The sequence below is a fragment of the Cimex lectularius genome, unplaced genomic scaffold, assembly GCF_000648675.2.
Source record: "Cimex lectularius strain Harlan isolate CLEC.00 unplaced genomic scaffold, Clec_2.1 scaffold130, whole genome shotgun sequence".
Taxonomy (NCBI): Eukaryota; Metazoa; Arthropoda; class Insecta; order Hemiptera; family Cimicidae; genus Cimex; species Cimex lectularius.
In genome coordinates, this window is record NW_019392755.1 from 1,378,888 (window position 1) to 1,401,149 (window position 22,262).

The 22,262-nt window shown below is 35.3% G+C and overlaps 1 long non-coding RNA gene and 1 other non-coding gene across 2 annotated transcripts in view; both read left to right on the forward strand.

Moving 5' to 3' along the window:
- The first annotated feature begins 1,282 nt into the window (after positions 1-1,282).
- On the forward strand, positions 1,283-1,388 carry LOC112127045. Its single transcript, XR_002910362.1, has one exon. It is a non-coding gene; the product is annotated as a U6 spliceosomal RNA (small nuclear RNA).
- Positions 1,389-7,696: 6,308 nt separating this feature from the next.
- The window catches only part of LOC112127042, a 59,656-nt gene continuing 45,090 nt past the window's right edge, over positions 7,697-22,262 (forward strand). The window contains exon 1 of the long non-coding RNA XR_002910361.1: positions 7,697-7,759. This is a non-coding gene — a long non-coding RNA (uncharacterized LOC112127042). The remainder of the gene's footprint in view (positions 7,760-22,262) is intronic.

Genomic DNA, 22,262 nt, shown 5'->3' on the forward strand with positions numbered 1-22,262 from the left:
TCTTTCTTTTTGTTATTTTCCTCAGAGCGTTTTATGTCTTCAGCAATCCCATGTTGTTCAACTTAAACATACTTGACCAATTAACCTATTGAAGACCTATTTTTAAGATAAATGGAGTTATCCTCAACTACAACCAAATAACCATATCACTCTACATATTAAAGTAAATGTCACGTGTTTCTCTAATTTGAAAATGTGTTTGTATGGTTTTCTCAATTGTTTAAAGTAAAAATGCCCGTGAAGAATAGCTTGATCTCAAACCATCATGGTTCGACGGTACTTCACATTGTCACACAGATTTGATATTATGCTATCAATACAGGTTGTTCAGAACGCGAGACTTAGTTAAAAGCCACTTGTTGCTTACCGGCTTTCCTTTATTAGAGTACAATGCGATATTTTTCAATTAAAAATGTTATAAAGGTTTTTTTTTAACTGGGCGATTTTACATTAGGCTTTTTCGTATCGATCGTGTTTTACAAAGTTGTCAGACCTCAACAATGATGTTTATATGAAAAGTCAGCATTATGAAAAAGATAGGAAGTGGAATTAGGCTAAGAAGAATTTTAACTAGATCCATACGCTGATTAGAATATGGGTTAACGTCCCGAATGATTCGCTTTGATCTTGATGTTTGTGTGACCTGTACAAAAAAATTAAATATTTTCGGAGATACTTTTCCAAAACTATTATTATTTTGAACTGAAATTTATTACGAAAGATGGGTAAAAGATGCTGGACAACAATGGTTATGATATTGTTTTTAGTTGTCGTAAGGAATGCCAGCAGAAGCGTTGAAGTTAGGGTTTTACATCACCCCGCTTATACCCTGACGTTGCACCCTGTAGCCTCTTTTCTGGCTCATTTGCACTTTTTTTTTTTAAATGTTTGCCATATAAAAATAAAGATGATAGTACGAATTGATTGCAAAATACAATTGCGACTGAAAGGAGGGATTACTTAATATATTAAGACACCTGTAGGTTCTAGTTATATTTAAAAAAATATGTAGAAATAGTATGAACTTGCTTCACTTTCCTAATAACCTTGGCTGTTCCTGAAATTAAACTATATTCAGCTTCAATAGCACAGTATTTGAAAAGTCTGCACTTCGACAACCACGATGATTCTTCTGCGAAAAAAATCCCTGCGTTTGAAAAAGAGAACAATGAAGAAACATCTCGAGGTAGTGTTCTGCCTCGCCCAGCTTATAACCCTGACGTTTGTTCTGCTTCTTCTAAAGCTGTTTTAAGCTTTATTGGTACATTATAAGGAAAGTGTAGTACTCGCTTCGGTTGTACATATACTAAAATTGGAACAATACAGAGATGATTAGCAAGCCCCTGCGCAAAGATGACACGCAAAATCGTGAAACGTTCCACATTAGAAAAGTCTGTACTTCCGAAAACAAGGATGGTGGATTGGAATTAAGGCTTTGGTAGTTTTTTCGCATCGATGCTATAGTACTAAAAGAACAGTAGAAAATAACGAATGAAAATAAACGTATGTAGTAACAATTCAGCATTAACTATGAGCATTTAAAAAAACGGTATGTAATTTAAGATAAGAGTAATAAAACAATGTACGTCAGCCCTGAAAAATGTTTAAAAATCATTCTAAAACGGAGAGGAAAAGGAAAAATTATGTTGATCGATAGTCCAAGCCCGTTTAAATAGAAGGATTTGCTTGTAAACGTTAAATTTACCCCAACCATGCGCCCGTGGGCGAATTCCCATGGGTCATTTAGTATTAAATTAACAAATTCCGCTAATAAGGACTCCGTTGAGCGAGGAATGAACCACTTAACCGCACTGAAATATGTAACAGGGTAAACGGAGTCGGGTCGCAAGTCTGGCCAACAATGAGGTATGGTCAGGTGGTCGGAGGCATTGTGCTTGGACAATGGTTTCCGTTGCCATGTGGTATTACGGGTTCGGGCCCACGCGCCGTCACAGGACAATGGTTTTGAATACTTTTATCTTGCTCACCCGGCCGTCAAACACGCCTCTGCCCAAAAGGCCTAAGGGAGTTTTAACACGAAAAAACATAAAACTCCCTCGGCGGAACCGATGGTGTCCGTATATCGTACGCCTTCGGATCCCATTGCTATCTAACAGGAAAACCTGATAAAAGTCTTCTCTAAGCATTTCAATTATTTATTCTGTTATTTTAGGAAACTAAACAAATTCAAAAGCTAGGTAATGTACATTTCAAGCTTACGAAAATGACAAATGCTTACGAAAATCTACTATTCTACCACCAAGAGCAACATTGAGCTTAAAGTCAATTCAAAAACTGAGCTCAAAGTCAGTCCAGATTTGTATATTATAATGATAATCTTACAAAATATTTAAAAATATATTTTCCAGAACGCGAAACATATACATTTTACGAATACACAAATATGCTAATGAAACCATAGTAGACAACAACATACTAACAGAACCCCCTTACAAAATATTCCCTGCAGAAACCAAACGCAACAGCAGCATATACTTCCTAGACAATCAATACAAAACAGGCAGCAAGTTTATGTCCGACTTATGTAAAAAACCGACGGTAAGAAACAACATGACTGGTAACAAAAAACTGACACAAACCACCAATTTGACAACAGGTGGACTGATCAAAATTAATAAATGTGAAGTACAAACAATAAAACTTAACGAAAGAAACTAACAAACTAAGTACATACAAACACAAATCATAAATTAAAAGAACCACACACGCAAAGACCGTAAAACTAATCAACTTATTTAACGAATCATGCATAAAAACTGCGTTAAAGCCAACAACAAATGCAATATTTAAATATTTGGATAAAACATCGACAAGACCTATTAGACAAAAACAGCACTTGTACAATATCATGCGAATCACGAAAAAATTAAATAAAAAACACAAATTTAATCGGAAATTGCTAAAAATACGTGCTATTTACTAAGTGTCTATCAGCCTTTGAGAAGCTGGCTGAATATTTTTAAATTAGCGTAACATGTCCGAAAGTTTTTGTCTAATCCTTTCAGTCATAATCCATACGGGCAAGATATGCTTATTATCTCACTTCAGCAAGGAATAAGACATGATGTCATAGCTGTTAATTAACAGACAGACTTAGCGACGCTATTAATCATCAGAGAAACAGCCTGAGAAGCTATGTTCGCCGCTCAACAGTTGGGTCGCAATGGAAAAAATCTGGGTTAATGTGCTACATAGTAAGCACAATCTAGTGTTGTAGAATGTCCTTCATCGGGAAAGAAGAGGAGAAAGGGATCGTTTTCGTCAAATTGAGGATGGAACATTGGAAAGCCATCAAGAATGTCATGACGCACGTACTTTATATTATGATCGAGCTTATAGAAGCTCTATTCTGCAATATACAGCTGACTCGAGGAAGCTGGGAATATCACATACTGGGGTGTTTTAACAGTCTCATATCAGTCCCACTGCTGAGGTTAGGCTCCAGCTATCGACAGCAAGTTCATTTCAGCCCAAAAAATACCTGTGTTTAAATCTAGATAGACTCACTTATTCTTTATTTTCTATATTATATATTTTCTCTTTACACATCATGCTCTCACATAGGCTGGTGGAGTTCTCAATATTCTGCCATCGGCACTCTTACACTTGTAGAAATGAATAAATTCAATATAGATACACAAAAAAGAAACACAAAACGAAATATGTATCAAATGCTATTACAATAAAACCGTACTTTTTCCTCCAAAATTTCTAACAGCGAAGCAAAAATACTCTCTGCCGAGTTCACTATTTCATATCGCGTGGCATCTACACGCTCTTTATATGGAGCCAAGAAATATCACCCTTCAATTGTGTGGGACGCATCGAGCAACCTTCCGGACAAATGGGCGGAGTTTGGTCTAAAAAAAATTATCCGTTTGCCAACCTCACATTCTCAATCGATTTTATTCACTCAGGTAGGTGGAGAAGTACTTCATACTCTTCATATCGCCTATTGCACATACTTCATAACACCTCTGCTGTTGCGAACCCTCGTTTAAAAAAAAAAAAAAAAAAATATATATATATATATATATATATATATATATATATAAAGAGAGAGAGAGAGAGATATCTACCATTACAATAACAGCCTTTTTTCATCACAGTTCAAAATAGAAGACACACATACCTGCTGCTCCGATTAAGCACAATTGTCATACCGGATGGCTACACGCTCTCTAGATGGAACAAAAACCTTCTTTCACGAAGGACACATCGAGCAACCCTTCTATGCAAGGCGGAGTTACACGCTGGTTATGACCCATGAGTGTCCATGTTTAAGTGAGTGTGTCCTGCCGGTGTTTTCCACCAAACTCATATAATATATAAAGCAGTAAAAAAATCTTAAAAACTTAACAGTCACTCGACATTCGAAACCTTTTTGCTACCTCTTTTAGACATTTATAGCTTGCCTTCAGATAAACAGTGAGGGTACGCGGATCAGAGGTACGGAATTTGAATAAAACTGCGATCGTCTGTTTCAAAGGAGTTGATTAAAACAAACAACCCTCAAACTTAAGCATCTGTGCGATTAACTCGTTCCATAAGAGAGGGGAAATTATGTAAAAATATTCCTGGATTAGGCGGAAAGACGGAAAGGAAGGCTATTTAGCTTAAGTGTACAGCGCCGTTACACGTGCCTTCTCTCCCCTTCCGGAGCATCCCCCCTGACTCGGAATCAATTCCACGCCCCTGCATAAATCGTGCGGGATCAGTGTTTTATTTAGTTCCCTACACTCCGAGACCAGGTGCCCCGGGAAAACCACAGTTATTTGTTTCGGCAGAAATTACAACTCGCCTTCCCGTCTACGCCCCAGCACCCACCCCTTCGCCGTCCGGGAACATCATTTCGTTAACTCTCATAAAATGGGGGGGGGGGTTTCGAGGGTTGGACGGCGTAGAAATTGGTCATGAATATTAACAGCTCGTTTTATATTTTAAGAGCGTAAACAATTCATACGGAATACGTGATAGCACGCCACATGTTAATGGGATATGTGCCCTAATAATTGGCAGCATGAATATCCAATCATCGAACCGGCCTCTTAACCAGTTCAAAAACCGATTCTACTATCTCGTTGAAATAAAAACAATTAGAATAAATCATTATTAATGCAAAGATTTAAAAATAACTTTTATTTTTAATGCATATTTATTATATAGAAAATATGTTATTGAAAAAAAAAATATATCGGGCTTTCCATAAATTTTTTTTATCATATTTAATAGTAAAGCCGGGAACACACTGCACTTACGGTACCCGACGCAAATCCAAACTCCGATTTTCCATAAGGTTGCATTCCCCCGTGCACATCTACCCGATGGCCGATGCTATGCCACGCTAACCTACCCGACGCTCTGCGATCCCCACTGTCCAGATTTTCGTACAGTCGAAGACAAAAGAACCGGACACTCATATTTTTATTCAAACTACATGTATTATTGTGGTTATATTAATTACAACATACTTATTTTAATATAAACCAAATTAATTGTGATTCAAAATTAATTAGTTTTTATTTAAAAAATTAATTTTAATGGTTTGGTAGAAAATTAATCAAAACACCGGAATACGATTTTTTGATATACTGAATTTAACTAACAATTTATTGTACTCGCTGCGGCGGTACATATACTAAAATTGGAACAATTTATTACAGGTTTTGCTCATAAAATTTAATTATCAATTTATTTCATAGTTTTGCTCGTAAAATTACACCATTTTCGTCGGGTAGCATCAGAACAGGACACTCATATTTTTTCTAGTTTATTTCAAACTAAGTACATGTAATTTTGTCGTTATATTAATTACAACATGTTATTTTAATGTAAACCAAATTGAACGAGATCAAAAATCCATAAGTTTTTATAAACATTGTTTAATTATGATGGTTAGGAGTAACTTTATTTAAAACAATTAAGTTTAACAAACAATTTATTAGATGGTTGTGTTCATAAAAGTTAACTCACAATTTATTACAAGGTTTTGCTCAAAATAATGCATTAAGAATAAAAGATGCCTGGCGATTGTAATAGTGATTATTGTGATTAACGCTGTGGACTGTATGCGACGTGTGCTTGCGTCGGATAGAAAATGTGCACACCCCACCAAAACGTGGCAAGGCGTCGGGCAGCGTCGCATTGCGTAGCATCGAGTAAATGTGTTCCCGGCTTAAGTCCTTTTTCAAAGACTTCAGGTTAGACCTAGTTTCAATTTTTGACCCCTCCAATTCATTCCAATTTCCTTTTTATATATTTGATTTTATTATATTCAATTTTTTGTCACTTTACGATTAAGACTTTTCCCCTTTGTTTGTTTTTTATTATAAGTATTTTTGTTGAAGTCGTGAGGAGCAGCCAAGAATGAGATAATTTAGAAAAACAACTTTCTCATTTTTCTCAACGTTTCGACCTTTATTTGGATCATCTTCAGGGCCTGGGTAAATTTCAAAATATTTGTTGATTGGAAAAATACAATTTAAAATGTAAATATAAATTTGAACCAATTCTACTCACATAAAGGGTGGTGCTATTATTGTGGTGTCATATTAGTTTTGTGTGAAAGTGTGAAACATGAATTTGTATTCTGCTTTTTCGTAGTTGTGACAGGGTGAGGGGCACGGTCAATATGGGAAATTTTCTTTCATTATAAGCGGTTATATTTAACTCAAAGGAAGTCGAGAACGGGGATTCTGGATTGGATTTGTGATTCGGCATCCAATTGTGGAAAGCAAGTTAATTATTAAGACAATAACGAAGGAAAGGGAAATGTAAAATTAAGGTTTAATAGTTTATTTGCTTTATGATGTAGGCGTAGCTACGGCTGAGTTTCCATGTATCTATTATATAATTAATGTTGTGTGTGTATCTTTTAATGCAAACCATTTCTAGAAAGTTGCGATTGTATTTATTTTTTTCCGTGTTTAGTGTTTGTATTTTGTCGAAATTCAGTCGTGTTGTATTTCAAAGTGGTGTGTGGCCAATGTTGAGGGATTGGGTTTTTGTGTTTTATAGTCTAGATGTGTCATTTTTTCCGTTTTTCTAGATATTGCGATGTAATTCCAATGTATGTTACTGGTCAGTTCATACAATTAATTATAAATTACATCGGATTTGTAGGCTGTTGTGTTGGGTCTTTGACTAAGCAAAAAGTGTATGTACAGTTTTATGGTTTTTAAAATCTTTTTTAATGTGTTCTGAGGAGAGAAATTTACTTAATTTGTGTGACAATGTAAGGACGAAATTTACCCCTGCCCTGAAGATGACCCGAATAAAAGCCAAAACGTCGGCAAAAAAATGAGAAAGGTGTTTTTCTAAACTACCTCATTCTTGACCGCTCCTCAAGACCTCAGTAAATTATGAAACAACAGGTCACAAATAAACAATATTATAAGTACTTTTACTGTTATTTTTTTTTTTTTTTTGTGCTATGATATAGGGAATAATGGTAAAACCTTGATTTATTATTTTTCTCTTTATTGTTTTTTTGTTCTTAATCGATATTACCGACCTCCGGCAGACGGATCGTAATCCTTGCCTGTACAGCTATATTCATGAAAATAAAAAACATTTTTAAAAAAGTCCTTAATTTTGTATGTGGTACTACAGTTAAAAAGACAATAAAAATTATTTTTTTTGGAAAACAATACATGTTTTTTTAATATTTTTTTTAGGAATACTCATATGTTGGTCTGCCTATTTTCACTGTAAATAACACTCACGCTCACTGAAGTTGGTAAGTTCTTTTACCTTCTAATCTATAATTCTAAATTTATATAATAGTATAATTTATTTGGTTAAAAAATGTACGTAAAAATGTTAATCTCCATTATAATTTAGTGAAAATGTTGATTAAACTTTATTCAGTGTGTGTTGATAAATTATATTGTTTATATTGTATTAATAAAACCATAGCCATATATACGCTATCCACCAAAAAAATAAAATAAAATAAATTAAAATAATTAAAAAAATTAATTAATTTAAAAAAACTGTTTTTACACGAAGAAATGGCTAACTTTGTAAAAGGAAATTTTATCAGTCTTTTAAATCACACACCTGCGCTAGATCCTTTTTTAAAAACACTTTTTTCATTCATTTCAATAATTCAATTTGATCCATTTTGTGTTTTTAAGCAATTTTATTTGTTCATTATTGTTAACGCACTCTGAATTGGGTTTGTTAAGGAACTTTATTAATTTCATTCAAGATTTCTTATTTCTACAAGATAATTAAGGTTTTTAGTTGATATGAAAAAAAGTTAAGAGGAGTTAAAAGCACGAGAGGGATTCGAACCCACGACCTTCGGCTAGATACGCCGCTGCTCTACCACCTGAGCTATCGTGACCTCGATCCACTCGGACATCAACGCCCCATCTCAACCCCACCTTATGAGTTTTCCCTCCTTTTGCCATTTTTCAAATGTCGTGTAATCGGTTTGGATTCTCGACGACAATTGAAATGGCGACGGAGAGCTTTAGTGAAGTGTACTTCATTTTAATTCATTAAATTCACTAATTTCGTGGTCCGCTTGACCAATTAATACTTTACAATTAATTAAGGTTTTTAGTTGCTGCTCTACCACCTGAGCTATCGGGACCTCGATCCATTAACTTTTTTCATCTCAACTAAAAACCTTAATTAATTGTAAAGTATTAATTGGTCAAGCGGACCACGAAATTAGTGAATTTCTACAAGATGTTTTACTAATTTAACATGGAAGAAAAATAGTGCATTTTCAATATTTAATCGTTTTTTATTACCACAAAGGTAAAACTATATCTCTGAATGCTAGGCAAATTTATGGTAATGACGCATTTGGAGAAAGCACAGGCACAGTGGTTTTCTTGGTTCAGACGCGGAAAGTTTGATTTGTGGGACAAAGTAACACAAAGTACTCTCGTCGTCCTTCATACATTGATGATGATCAAATTCAACCTTCTGGGACAAATTACCCACACTACACATCACGAGATAATGCGAAGACACTTGATATACCCTGACCATTAAAAAATAAAAAATAAAAATAAATAAATGAATGAATAAAAAAACCGACCACCAGGTTTTTGGGCGAAAAAATTGCCAACTTTAGAAATGCATATTTTCTCAGCCTTTTAAGTCAGACTTGCTCTAGGTCTCATCTCTTAGAAGATTTTACGCTACACAAAATGAATACAATTTATTTACTGTTTCATTAAAACTGTTTGTTTTGAAAATGGCAAAATTTTGAGAGAGGGAGTGTGCAAGAGAATGAAAAGTTAGGGAGTAGGTTAAATATTAAGGAGGTAGTAAATAAATGAATAATTAGAACTCAAGATACAGAAAGTAGGATAGATCAGAGGATAGTTGTTTTGAGTTTGTTAGGTGGTGCATGGATTGTTTGTGTCCAATGAGTGAGTTCCATTGTTCCCTCATTTCCTTTTTATCCTTCTGTTTGAGGTGTTCATTGATAGTGCTGATTCCTGTGCCACAAAAGGGCTCGGCTCCTATCAGCAGTATAGAAGCCCCTACCCTTGCAAGGGCGTGAGCATTAACGTTGCCTTCTACTCCCACATGTCCTGAGACCCAGCAGAGAGTGACTTCGTATTGCATACCCGATCTGTTTAGTTTTGTTTTGTAATCAGCACCATCTTATAGATAATGATTGAACTTAGCGTTTTTATGGCTGCTTGGCTAACTGACACGTTAGCTATGTTCTTGTTTTTGTACCCTTTATTAAAAGTGAATTGGGTACATCTGACGATTCCGTGGACCTGAGCTTCGAACATACCAGTGTATTTTCCCGTGGGTTCTGAGTATTTGGTTCCAGGACCGAATACTCCTACCCCGTACCTTCTTGCGTTCTAGATCCGTTTGTTTACCAGTAGATGGCGCTATTCTTAAAGGATGTATTTTTCTCTTTTCCCCATTCTTTTTCGGTACATAAGTTTATTTGGAAATTTTAGTTAAACTCGAACATCCTTTCCATGTCATCTCCTGGGGCCATGTGTATCGAATGGTCTTTCATTAAACTGTAGCAATCTCTCTATTTTAGTATTATTCCTACTGAAGGTTTCTCTTTGATAATACTAATGGTAGCTTTCTGTGCTGTCCTCATTATCATGTGGTGGAGGAGGATTAATACCAGGATCTTCACCATATCAGCTGTGGCATATGTTCTCATCGCTCCAGTTACAGATGCCTGTGGGTCTGTATTTTTTTGATGTCTCTTCGTTTTGTTATTTGTTCTACTTTCTACCCTAATTAGCTAAACAGTTATTCTCTCTCTACTTCTTCGAATTATATAAATTTTTGATTTTAGAGTTACGCTCTGACACACGATATACTTCCTCGTTTATTTTCTGTATTTGTAAATTTTAAATAAATGAGTATGGCATTATATTAAATCATATAAACAAGATGATCCAAAAATTCTTTTTTGACTTAAGAACAATAAAGAAGTTCTTTAAGCATTCTTTGATTCAACATTCTATGTTTGAAATATCTTTCGTTTTTTTGAATCAATTTTAGAATGTTTTTCGCCATTTTTCATATACATACTCAAATGAATTTAATGACTATGGTAATAAACTGTATATTACAATTTAAAACGAGGTAATTTTAACTTAAAAACATTAGTTATTTTAACTTGCACAGCTTGCTATTACATACTAATGGAGAAGAGAGTAAAGCAACATATCTATGATTGCAAAAAACCCAAACAAAATCCTACAGCACTGGGTACCCACCATTTCGAACACCAACAAAATTTCGACTTCAACAATCCAAAAATATTGCACACAGAACAAAACAAAATAAACCTAACTTTTAGAAATGGTTTACTTCAAGAGGGATAAACACAGCATCAATTACGGAACAGACACATGTAAACTCAGGCAATTCAATATCAATAACATACATATATTCACATTACACAAAAAATATAATATAACATATTGAACAATTAAATTCACTAGTTTCATGGTCCGCTTGACCAATTAATATCTTACCATTAATTAAGGTTTTTAGTTGAGATAAAAAAGTCAATGGCACGAGCGGGATTCGAACCCACGATCTTGATACGCCGCCGCTCTACCACTTGAGCTATCGTGACCTCGATCCACTCGGACACCAACCTCCCATCTCAACCACACCTTTTGAATTTTCCCTCCTTTTTGCCATTTTTCAAATGTCGTGTAATCAATTTGATTCTCGGCGACAAATGAAATGGCCACGGATAGCTTATTTATAGCTTTTTTATCTCAACTGAAAACCTTATTAAGAAATATTATATAATTAATATAATATAAATTCAATTTTTTTTCACATCCTTCATGTATTTGTAAAATTTAAACAATGTTTATAAATCCCAGGCCCTAAAGATGATCTCACTAAAGATCGAAACATTGGCATGATAAAGAAAATCGAATCCCGCTCGTGCCATTGACTTTTTATCTCAACTAAAAACATTAATTAATTGTAATATTTTAATTGGTCAAGCGGACCACGAAATTAGTGAAGATAAAAAATATTTTTCTAAAACCTACGTCACACCAGACCGCATCTCACGATCTCCAAATAATCATAACTTACTATGTATATTACGTTACGTACTACATATATTACATAAAATCTGCAAAGACGTAATAAAAACTAAATTACCATAAGCTTGGCAGAAAATTATATTTTACCACATCGCTGATCCAATCAAATATTGGTAATTTTTGAATTGACAGTTTGATGAAGTATAACGTTTTGAATATTCGTTCAGAAAAAAACAACATAGTAAGTTCGTTTGCGAAGAACACATTTTTGTAGATGTAAATTCTAACGTTGATATCATTACAGATTTTATCATCGGGGATAATTTATAAACGCCAAAATATGAATTCCCTTGGTTGAAATATAGTTTTGTGTAATGAACTGTTAAATTACGCCTGATTTGTTCCGCCAGAAGTCATTAAGTCCGTCGAGTTGATTAGAGTAGGTGAAATATGTTAGGCATCACCGGGAGATATGAGTATGAAGAGAGGACGCTCTATGTACATATTTCATTGGAGCTTAGTCCGTCCTCTCCCCCGCACGCTGTATTATGCACAATATTTGCCCCTGAATTATGTAGACAATCCTGGGAGGGGCCCACCGACAAGCCCCTAATCTCCCGCAAACTTACAGTACATTACTCACATCCCTCTACACTTAGCTGGTATACATTATACAAGCTTCGCCCCGCCCCCCCTCAGATCACAAGGATTTCCTATCTTCATCTGAATCGCTATAGCATTCTGTCGAGTTGTGGGGCGAGGCTCGTTTCAGATACACAGGTATACCCAAATGGCCTCAGGCCCCTTCCCGCAAGATAGCCAAATCGCCTTCTCCAACAGAATATTCACCATTTGCTTCTTCAAATATTCAAAGCGAACGGTCCGTGTATTATGTTTTTAAAGAACGAAACCTCGTTTAAAATGCATTTTGTTTTAAATTCACTCTTAGTGGAAAAATGTTTAAACCAGGATAGGAAAGTGTGACCGCCAAACACTTGGTCCGGTTGATTTTATTGGTCACAGGTGTTAAAATTAATTTAATGTATTAAACCTAGTTTTGCAGGGAAATATTTAAAACAACAAAACGATTTTAATTGATCTATTTGTCGGTAGTTTTTTATCATTTTAGTCTGCCTATTCTCGCTGTTAGTATGTCAGGCGCGTTTCGACTCCTCGCCATCCTTAGCGGTTGGTACAAGTTATCAAAATTCACTTTTGACAAATTAGCACAAAACATTAAACACTGAAGATGGCGAGCAGCCATCACAAAAACAGCTAGGATAGGCCGATCGGAAGCGTACAAACTACCGATACAACACCCTCTCAGAACTCTAAGAGTAAATCTCACCGTATTTAGAATTAAACTAAAATATAAAAATTAATTTGATAAAATTAAGTTCATATAAAACTTAATGCTAAGCAAAATTTACAAACGAAAACAAAACAGTAGCAAAAATTAGGACCTATTAAAAGGAAATTTTTTTAAGTTTTCCATGTTGGTTTAATCTATTTTCACAAGATTTAACTATTGTTATTACAATTTTTTCTCCACTTTTTCTAATGTTATGTTCATCATTCAATAGTTTTCCTCAACTTTCTTTTTTCATTTTCTATTGCTGGCAGGTCAACAGGATCTACTCAAGGATGCCTATAGTACCAACTTTTGTTATATAAATGTATATAGTTTTCTTTTGTACTAGGAAACTCATACCAATTGTACCTCTTTTCTTCTGTACTATGATTAGCGTGAGAAAGTTTGCCAACGACTGAATTTCGAAAAAATCAACCCTTGCACAAACTCGTAAATATTTATTATTTATTGAATGAAATAAATACTCCTGCGTTGAATCGGGAGTACAACAAGGTACAGTCTTAGGCCCAATTTTCTTTCTTTTATATATTAATGATTTTTTGAAAATTAAATTCTCTGGAAAAATATTCGGTTATGCAACTAAAAACCTTAATTAATTGAAAGATATTAATTGGTCAAGCGGACCACGAAAACTAGTGAATTTAATGAGTTAAAATGAAGTATATCTTCACTAAAGCTCTCCGTGGCCATTTCATTTGTCGCCGAGAATCAAATAGATTACACGACATTTGAAAAATGGCAAAAAGGAGGGAAAATTCAAAAAGGTGAGGTTGAGACCGGTAGTTAGTGTCCGAGTGGAACGAAGTCATGATAGCTCAAGTGGTAGAGCAGCGGCGTATTTAGCCGTAGGTCGTGTGTTCCAATCCCTCTTGTGACACTGACTTTTTTATCTCAACTAAAAACCTTAATTAATTGAAATTTTTTTGTTATAAATTTATATGTAATGTACATTCTTGCAAATAAAGATTTATTATTATTATTATTATTATTATATTATAGACTAACTATATTTGATTATTTTTATTGAAAACTTTATATCCATATAAATCTACCATGTGCTTTGTAGAAAGAGGTTATCAAAATGGTTTATAAGCTATAACAGATATATTACAATTCTACAATAAGTCTAGATGGCAAAATCAAATCCTGGTAATCTTTCACTAACTCCAAATGTCGCCATCATGTTATATGATAATTAACACGGCTCTCATGACGTCTTTCGCCCCCTCCTCCAGCGACAGGCCGTCCCAGAATAGTTTGCGGGATCAAATTTGCCGTTCAAAATTCAAAGGAGCTCGACATCTTTAACAATTGATAGTTTGTTTAATAAGTAAGACGTGTCGGGAGTACTTGACACTAATAACACAAGAGATAAATCAGGAACTTGGCATTTGGGCCAATAAGGTGAACCTTTACGTTTTATGGCATTCATGGCGATTCTAACTTCACATAGAGTAAAATTGTTGATAGCAAATATCAAATTACCCGTGGTAAGAGTAAAATACATAGTGCTAGGAGAATTTTCTTTTTAGTCAAAACTAAAGAGTTCTAATTATGGCGATTTTTTTTTTTTTTCAAGGCAACATGTCCATGTTTATATAACAAACACTATTTAGCCTTACATAAACTTAAACTGATTTTTATAATGAAGATAAAAATATAAAATTTAAAAATGCTAGGTTTACATTATTTTTAATGACACCATAGACGAACTGATGTTTAAGGAAGTAACTTTAATTAATTAATTAATGTGGTTTATGGTCACTGATAAGGCTTGGTTTATATTTTAAAATTTTAACGCTAACATGTTAAAAATTGTTATAATTTATGTTCTAATCGAAGATTGAAGTTTTCAATTAGGCTTTTCACCGTTGGTTGGAGGGGACTGGAATTGGTAATATCGGAGTCGTAATCCCTACTAACGGTTGTTATGTTTTATTGAGAGGGTCTCAATTAGCTGACCGGCGAGGCCACCCCTAAACACTCATTAACACCCTCCAACTTCATTTAGCCTGTTAGTGCCCCAGAGGCCGCTTATTGGGCATCTGTCCCTTGGTTCAATGTCATTACGTGGACCAAGGTAGATTTCCACTCCGGTTCTAACTCGGTTAGTGCTCCAGTCGACCTTAATCAGAGGACCCTTAGACCAGGGCGGGTAATTCGACCAATTACAATTAGAACCGGAAAGAATCCTCGATGGGGGAAAAACCTTTTAGCATTTTTTTAAAAACTGTTTGAAATCGAATTGCCCGAAGGGGAAGCGCTCATTATTTCACTGGTGCGGAAATGACTTTTTAAAGAATTTCTCCCTTTTAAACGACTCGTATGCCTGGCGGGGATGAAATCATAATTTCATAAAATTAACGAAGTGGCAAATTTCGAGGGCTTTGATTGTATTGTTTGATCAACTTTCAACGTATAAGAAAAAAGAAAGAAAAATGTAAAAAGTGGCAATTTGTACTGAAAAATCATTCTATTTGCTGCCATTTTTTACCATTTTTCGGCAAACGTCTGATTCTACATACTTTTATCATTATAACGAACTCTCCGTCAACCTGTCCCTTTTCTCTCTCACTCTCCCTCTCTCTATAGCTCTCCCTCTCCCTCTAACTCTCCCTCTTCCACTTTCTCGCTCTGTTGGCCAAATTAGAACTTTCTCTTTTTTCCCTCGAACACTCTGGATCATGGTATCATCTGATACCACTTAGACCATACCTTGATCTATAATGTTTGTGAGTGAAAAGTGGTATATACTTCTAACATTGAAAATAGTTTATCTTTTTTAAGTCTATTTGCCACTCTCTCTCTCTCTCCTCTCTCTCTCCTATCTCTCCTCTCTCTCCTCTTTCTCTCTCTCTGTCTCTCTCTCTCTCTCTCTTACTCTCTCCCTCTCACTCTCACTCTCTCCCTCTCCCACTCCCACTTGCTCTCTTCCTCTCCCTCTCCCTCTCCCACTCCCACATGCTCTCTTCCTCTGCCTTTCCCTCTTTGCTCCCTCTCCCACTCCCTCTCTTCCTCTCCCTCTCCTTCTCTGCACCCTCTCCCATCCTCCCTCTCTCTCGCTCTCCCTCCCTCTCTCTCTCTCCCTCCCTCACCCTCGCCCTCTCTCTCTCCCACTCCCACTCCCACTTGCTCTCTTCCTCTCCCACTCTGCTCCCTCTCCCACTCCCACACCCTCTCTTCGTCTCCCTCTCCCTCTCTGCTCCCTCTCCCTTCCTCTCTCCCTCTCTCTCTTTCTCTCTCTCCCTCTCTCTTTCTTTCTCTTTCTCTTTCTCTCTACCTATCTATCCCTCTCTCCCGTTTTTTTCTTTTTTTTAAATCGAATTCCGTACAAAATTTAACCTTTAGTTTGTAAGAATCATTGCGGGTTCTTCGTTCTTTTTAATGTAGGTAGCATTGGTAAAGATTCCGTCATTGCCTAGTTGGTTTTTCTTTTTTATTGCCTTTTTGAACGCAGCTTCAGTTTATAATGGAAACTAATAATTTTTTCTCAATTCCAGTAGTTGCCGTTTTTGACGGTTCTTTTTAAGCTTGAATTATTTATGTTACTTTGCTTGTTCTCCAGTTTTGTATATATATTCATGTGGTCCGGTTAATATCTGTTTCTGTTGTTTTACGTAAGATATTGTTTAATGATTTTTATTATATTTACTTTGTAGCTGTCGATGTACGCTTTTTCAGCTGTGTTATTGATTTTAATTTGTATGTTAATTATTGTACATCTTTACTGAACATTTGTATCATTTGGATTAATTCTGTACAATGTTGACTGTACATATTTGAAAATTAATGCTTGTGCGTAAATTTATAATAATATTTGCACTGACGTGATTTGCCGATCGGTGATCAATTATTAAATAATCATCATGTAGCGAACGTTGTGTTTAATTATGAGCCGGGTGGGCTTTTTTGTCCAAGTATCAGCGGGGCAAATGTAACAGCGGTATGCAAATTGAGTGGTATTAAAAGCGTTGTCATCAAAGATAGAAATAAACAAGGGTTGTACACGAGAGCTATTTGTAATGTCGGCTCAGGAGTGGCGGCATAACGAGCTCTGAATCCCAAACGAGGGTCAAGAGTAGTTTTGCATAAACTAATTTCCGCCACTTTTTCGCCGGTGATAATCCGCGGCTAGGGACCATGTGTTAGTTCATGTGTCATCCGCGATAAAGTAACATAAGGCTGAACAGCGCCGGGAAAACAACTTGCCGATTGTTTGCCGGCCATAGGGCCCTGTTTACAAATGACAAGTTATGATGGATGCCTTTTCCAGATTGGAGGACGCCCCCCTGGGGACACCGGCCTCGACAACGGCCACTACACAAACCGAACGTGATTGAACACGTAGTGAGCCGTCAGCCAATGCCAATCCTGTGGAATCAATTACATGGGAATCTCGTGCTATCGCCCCGTTTCGCTCCTCTTATCAGTGTCAACAAGTGACGCCTATTCGCTAACTGGGCTCAAGTATTATTTGCTATAACGACTGACACCTGTTTTCCTTGAAGCAGGTCGCACCGGTGTACCTTATTATCTCACAAATGTACTCCTTGAAGTATACGTTCTTCTTATTTATTCACCTATCTAGGAGCCATAAATATCTGCTATTATGAATTATGAAATAATTTAAAATTATGAACTAAGATGAGATAATAAAATAATTTGGTACAGTAACTCTGGTCCTGTTTTGCACTGTTCAAAAAATGTGTAAACGTACTTCAAGTACTATTTTCTTAATATGAAAACTAATTAAAAATTACTACAAGTACTCTTTTCCTCTGATCAAACTGAAGGTAAAAAAAATTCATTTACTATAATGCCCAGTTCTAAGGCAATTAAACTTATTTAAAGTATAATTTTTCGTTAACAATAAGAATTTTAATTTACATGAAATCCTGTTTTGCTTTAACCAAACTTAATTTGAATGTACTTCAAGTATTATTTTTCTCTGACTAAAGATTACTTCAACAAGAACTTTTTCCCAGACCACAAAATACACATCAAACACTCTTTACCACTGACCAATGACGACTTACACGAGCTTCAAATATTGTTTTGCTCTGAACAAAGATAACTGGTCAGATATTCATATAGTGTTTTACTCTGAACAAACAGAACATGAAAATAATTTAAGTATTGTTTTGCCAGGCCTAAATAATGAACTTACTTTAACTACCAGTTTACTTTGACCAATGAGGATTTTAACTTACTTCTCATATTTTTCTCTGATCAAAAGGAATGTGAACTTACTTTGAATATTATTCGCAGAAAACAAAATTAACTTCAGCGTATTGCAAACACTTTTTTTTATCAAAGATGAGTTGATATTTTATGTACTGTACTGGTTGTTCAAGTATACCATATTTTGTGTAAATTGAATATTTTTTGTTTTAAAAATAATTAGTATAAGTTACATGTAATTATTGTTGTTAAGTGTGAATTTTTGTGATCTGTACGTCTCGCACCTAAAAGGCCGTGAAGTGATGGATGGGTTTTGTTGTTGGAGACGCGCTTGACGACGAGGTCCAGACACTCTTCTTCGCTCTCGCACGTGTTCGAGGCAAGCCTCAAGCTTAAAAGACTTTGGGTACTAGTTACATCCGCAATTTATTCGCGACTGTTGTTAATGCGTGTCGATTTCTCCGCATTTGTTTGTGACTCGCCGCTCCACTCGCTGACCTCACCTGTGAGTTTTTTCGCTTTAGATAATTTATGTCTCTCTCTCTCTCTCTCTCTCTCTCTCTCTCTCTCTCTCTCTCTCTCTCTCTCTCTCTCTCTCACACTCGATTCTTGTTCAATTATAATTAATTTCTTTACTTGGATACCAACTTCCCATCTCACCTACCTTTCGAATTTTCCCTCCTTTTTGCCATTTTTCAAATGTCGTTAATCAGGATTCGATTCTCGTTGACGAATGAAATTGCCACGGAGAGCTTTAATGAAGATATACTTCGTTTTACTTATTAAATCCAATTATAGTTCGAGGTCCGATTGACCAAATAACTTCTTTCAATTAATTAATCTTTATGTAAGGCGGTCCGAGTGGATCGAAGTCACGATAACTCAAGTGGGAGAGCAGCGGCGTATTTAGCCGAAAGTCGTGGGTTCGAATCCCCCTCGTGACACTAACTTTTTTATTTCAACCAATACCTTACATAAAGATTAATTAATTGAACTAATAAATACATTTGTCTAACCAAGGCATGTAAAACAAGAAAAAACCTCAAGATCTATTCAACAAACTTTCAGATGTGCTCAAGGACTATTTTAGCCTACTTGCTTTTTACAAAGAACCATTTTCACCCTTCCACTTCAAATATCAATCAACGTGCTTTTCTTTATTAATTGTGCACTTTGGATTGTTTGTGTCCTCTGTCCGCCGCTGTGTTTGAAAGGAATCTCGTGTTAACTGTATTTTGAGATTGCGTGTACTTATAAGCGTGATTGTGTTTCGTTGTGTGGATGTTTGTAGGAATATTCAGTACCTCATCGACCCTCCATTAGATTGGTCGTACAGTCCGTGTATAAGGCGAGAGAGGAATAGAAATATATTTGAATGAATTGTATTGGTTTTTAAAAAAATGTTTGGGAATGAATGAGTGTAGTTACGTATAATAGTTACAGGGAATTTAGACAATCTCAGACATCCTCTAAAAGCTCAATTTACTACATCCTCATTCATTTTCGTTGTCTATATGAAACCATTTAACAGCCCTCAATAACGTGTAACACGTAGCCCTCCTTTCCAAGTTAGAGGTAAACGGTTTTTTTTTCCAAGTATCCTTGCTTAGTGTTGTCCACCTAATATGCTTTTAACTTCGGTAGTAAAAACGAGAGATATCGAAAAGTTAAACATATAAACTGAAAAGCTTTTCGTTTATTTTTATTATTATAAAATAGTGAAATTTTGCAAGAGGAAAAATAAATTTCATTATTTAATGCATTTTAAAGTTAAAAGGATTGGATTATTTTAAATTGAGCTTTTTTCACTAAATGATTATTCGGAGATAGACCTATTGTCATCTCTCTGGTGACCTATAATAAGAAATTGCAACTATTACGAAATTCAAAGAAGCTGAAAGGCACCAATATATTCCTTTCACATGACTATGATAAGAAAACGAAAGAACATCGTAACAAGCTAAGGGAAATCAGCAAAATGCTCTACTCAAAAGGAGTTAGATCCAAACTCACTTCGAAAGGCCTGCTCATTAATGAAAAATTGTATCCCTACGAAGAGGTACAACAGCTCCTTTCGAACACGGAATGCTTGGCAATGCTGGATAGACAAATGGACTTGGAAAATCCTCCTGACGAGGGTAAGAAGAAGAGGAAGCGGGTAGAAGCTGCAAAAAAAAGCGCAAATATAAAGGACTTTTTTCGTCCCGCCCAGCAAAATCTTATCACTCAGCCCACTGCAGATCAACGACTTCAGCACGCACCAGCTCATCCGTCCCGAAAAGGCACAGAACAACAAAGAAGATGAAGGCAACGGAAACAATTAAGATTATCACCTACAATATTACAGGACTACACGGTAAACAAAATAATGTTAAGTTCCGGAGCTTTCTTGAAGAATTAGATATATTTATTCTACTTGAAACGTTTGTTTATAATGAAAAGAGCTTTCTTAATTTTAAATCAAAACTGGCAGAGTATGAGCTAATGTGGGAATCTGCAGAAAAAATGTGTAAATATGGTAGAGCAAGGGGGGGCATTGGCTATTGGTATAAGAAGGCGCAAAAATAGTGATAATAACTTATTCTTTTCGAGAATTTCAAATTTGGATATAATTGAGGTCAAAAACATGAATCAGAATATATATATATATATATGTATATATATATATATATATATATATATATATATTGTACCTATCTATTTAAACTATAATAATTGGTTATCAAACTTTAATAAATTATGTAATCTAATGAATGCGCAGGAAAACACTAATAAAAACTTCATATTGATAGGAGACTTCAACAGTAGAATATGTAATTAACAAACAATCTCAAAACATGTTTTGCCTCACCCACACTGCCTCACGAGTGAACAAAGATTGTCAAAAGATAATTGCATAAATTTAAAAGGAAAAATGCTACTAGAACTATTTGAAGACAATGGTATAATAATTTTAAATGGACGGACAGAAGGAGACAAAGATGGGGAATGTACATTTACTAGCGCTCAGGGTACCTCTGTTATAGATTTATGTGGAGTTTCCATAAATGCTCTCTCTTATGTCAAACATTTTGAAGTCTGTCAAGAAATATTCTCGCAACACCTTCCTATTTGTCTGAAACTTGAACTCCAAAATGCGAGATTGTCGACTACTGAGAAAACGCTTCCCTTGCTACCTAAATTAAAATGGAAACCACAAAACAAGAAAACATATCAAGGAAACGTTATTGATGTACTAGAAACACAAATCTGGACAGAAAACCCAAATAACATAGTAAACAACATATACAATTGCATCTATCAAAGTGTACCCTGCAATCATAATAAAAATGAATGCAAATACAAAAATAAATGGTTTGATAATGAGTGTCAACAAACAAGATCTAAGGTGCTTAACTTGCTAAAGCATTTCAAAAAATGAACTCTGACCTAATTAGAAATCGATATACGCTGGTGAATAAATATTACAAAATCCTTTGCGAACAAAAAAAGAAAGAATATAATGAAAAATGTGTCGATAATTTTAAAAGAGTAAAGGATAAAAAGAATTCTGGGAAACAGTTAGGAACTTTACTAGCAAATCTTATATCTGCGCTAGAAATATTCCAATGCAAGAATGGGCTGAACACTTTTCAAGATTATTTAATCCACTGTCACCCAGAGTCCGAGTAAGCCTTGCTGAACCAACGGTCGAAAATGAAAGATTAGACGCTGCCTTTACTGAGGGGGACTTGCATAGAGTATTACAACGCTTGAAAGATAGTAAAGCTCCAGGTATTGACCGAATTAGCTACGAATTTTATAAAAACGCCCCTAAACCACTACTTTCAAAACTTCTAGATTTATTTAACTCGATATATTTTTCAGACCAGGTGCCTGATAGCTTTAAACATTCAGTTATCTTCCCAATTTACAAAAAGGAGACGCGGCCAATGTCACTAATTATAGAGGTCTGACTTTCGGAAATACCATTGGGAAAATCTTCTGCAGCATGCTCATGGATAGACTGACAGACTGCACAGAGAAAATGGGATACTCAAAGAATTTCAAGCGGGGTTCCGGAAATATTACTCGACTGTAGACAACATATTCAATTTAACAAGAATAATAAACATTAAAATAAGCACTAAACGTGGCAAAGTCTTTGCACTTTTTGTGGATTT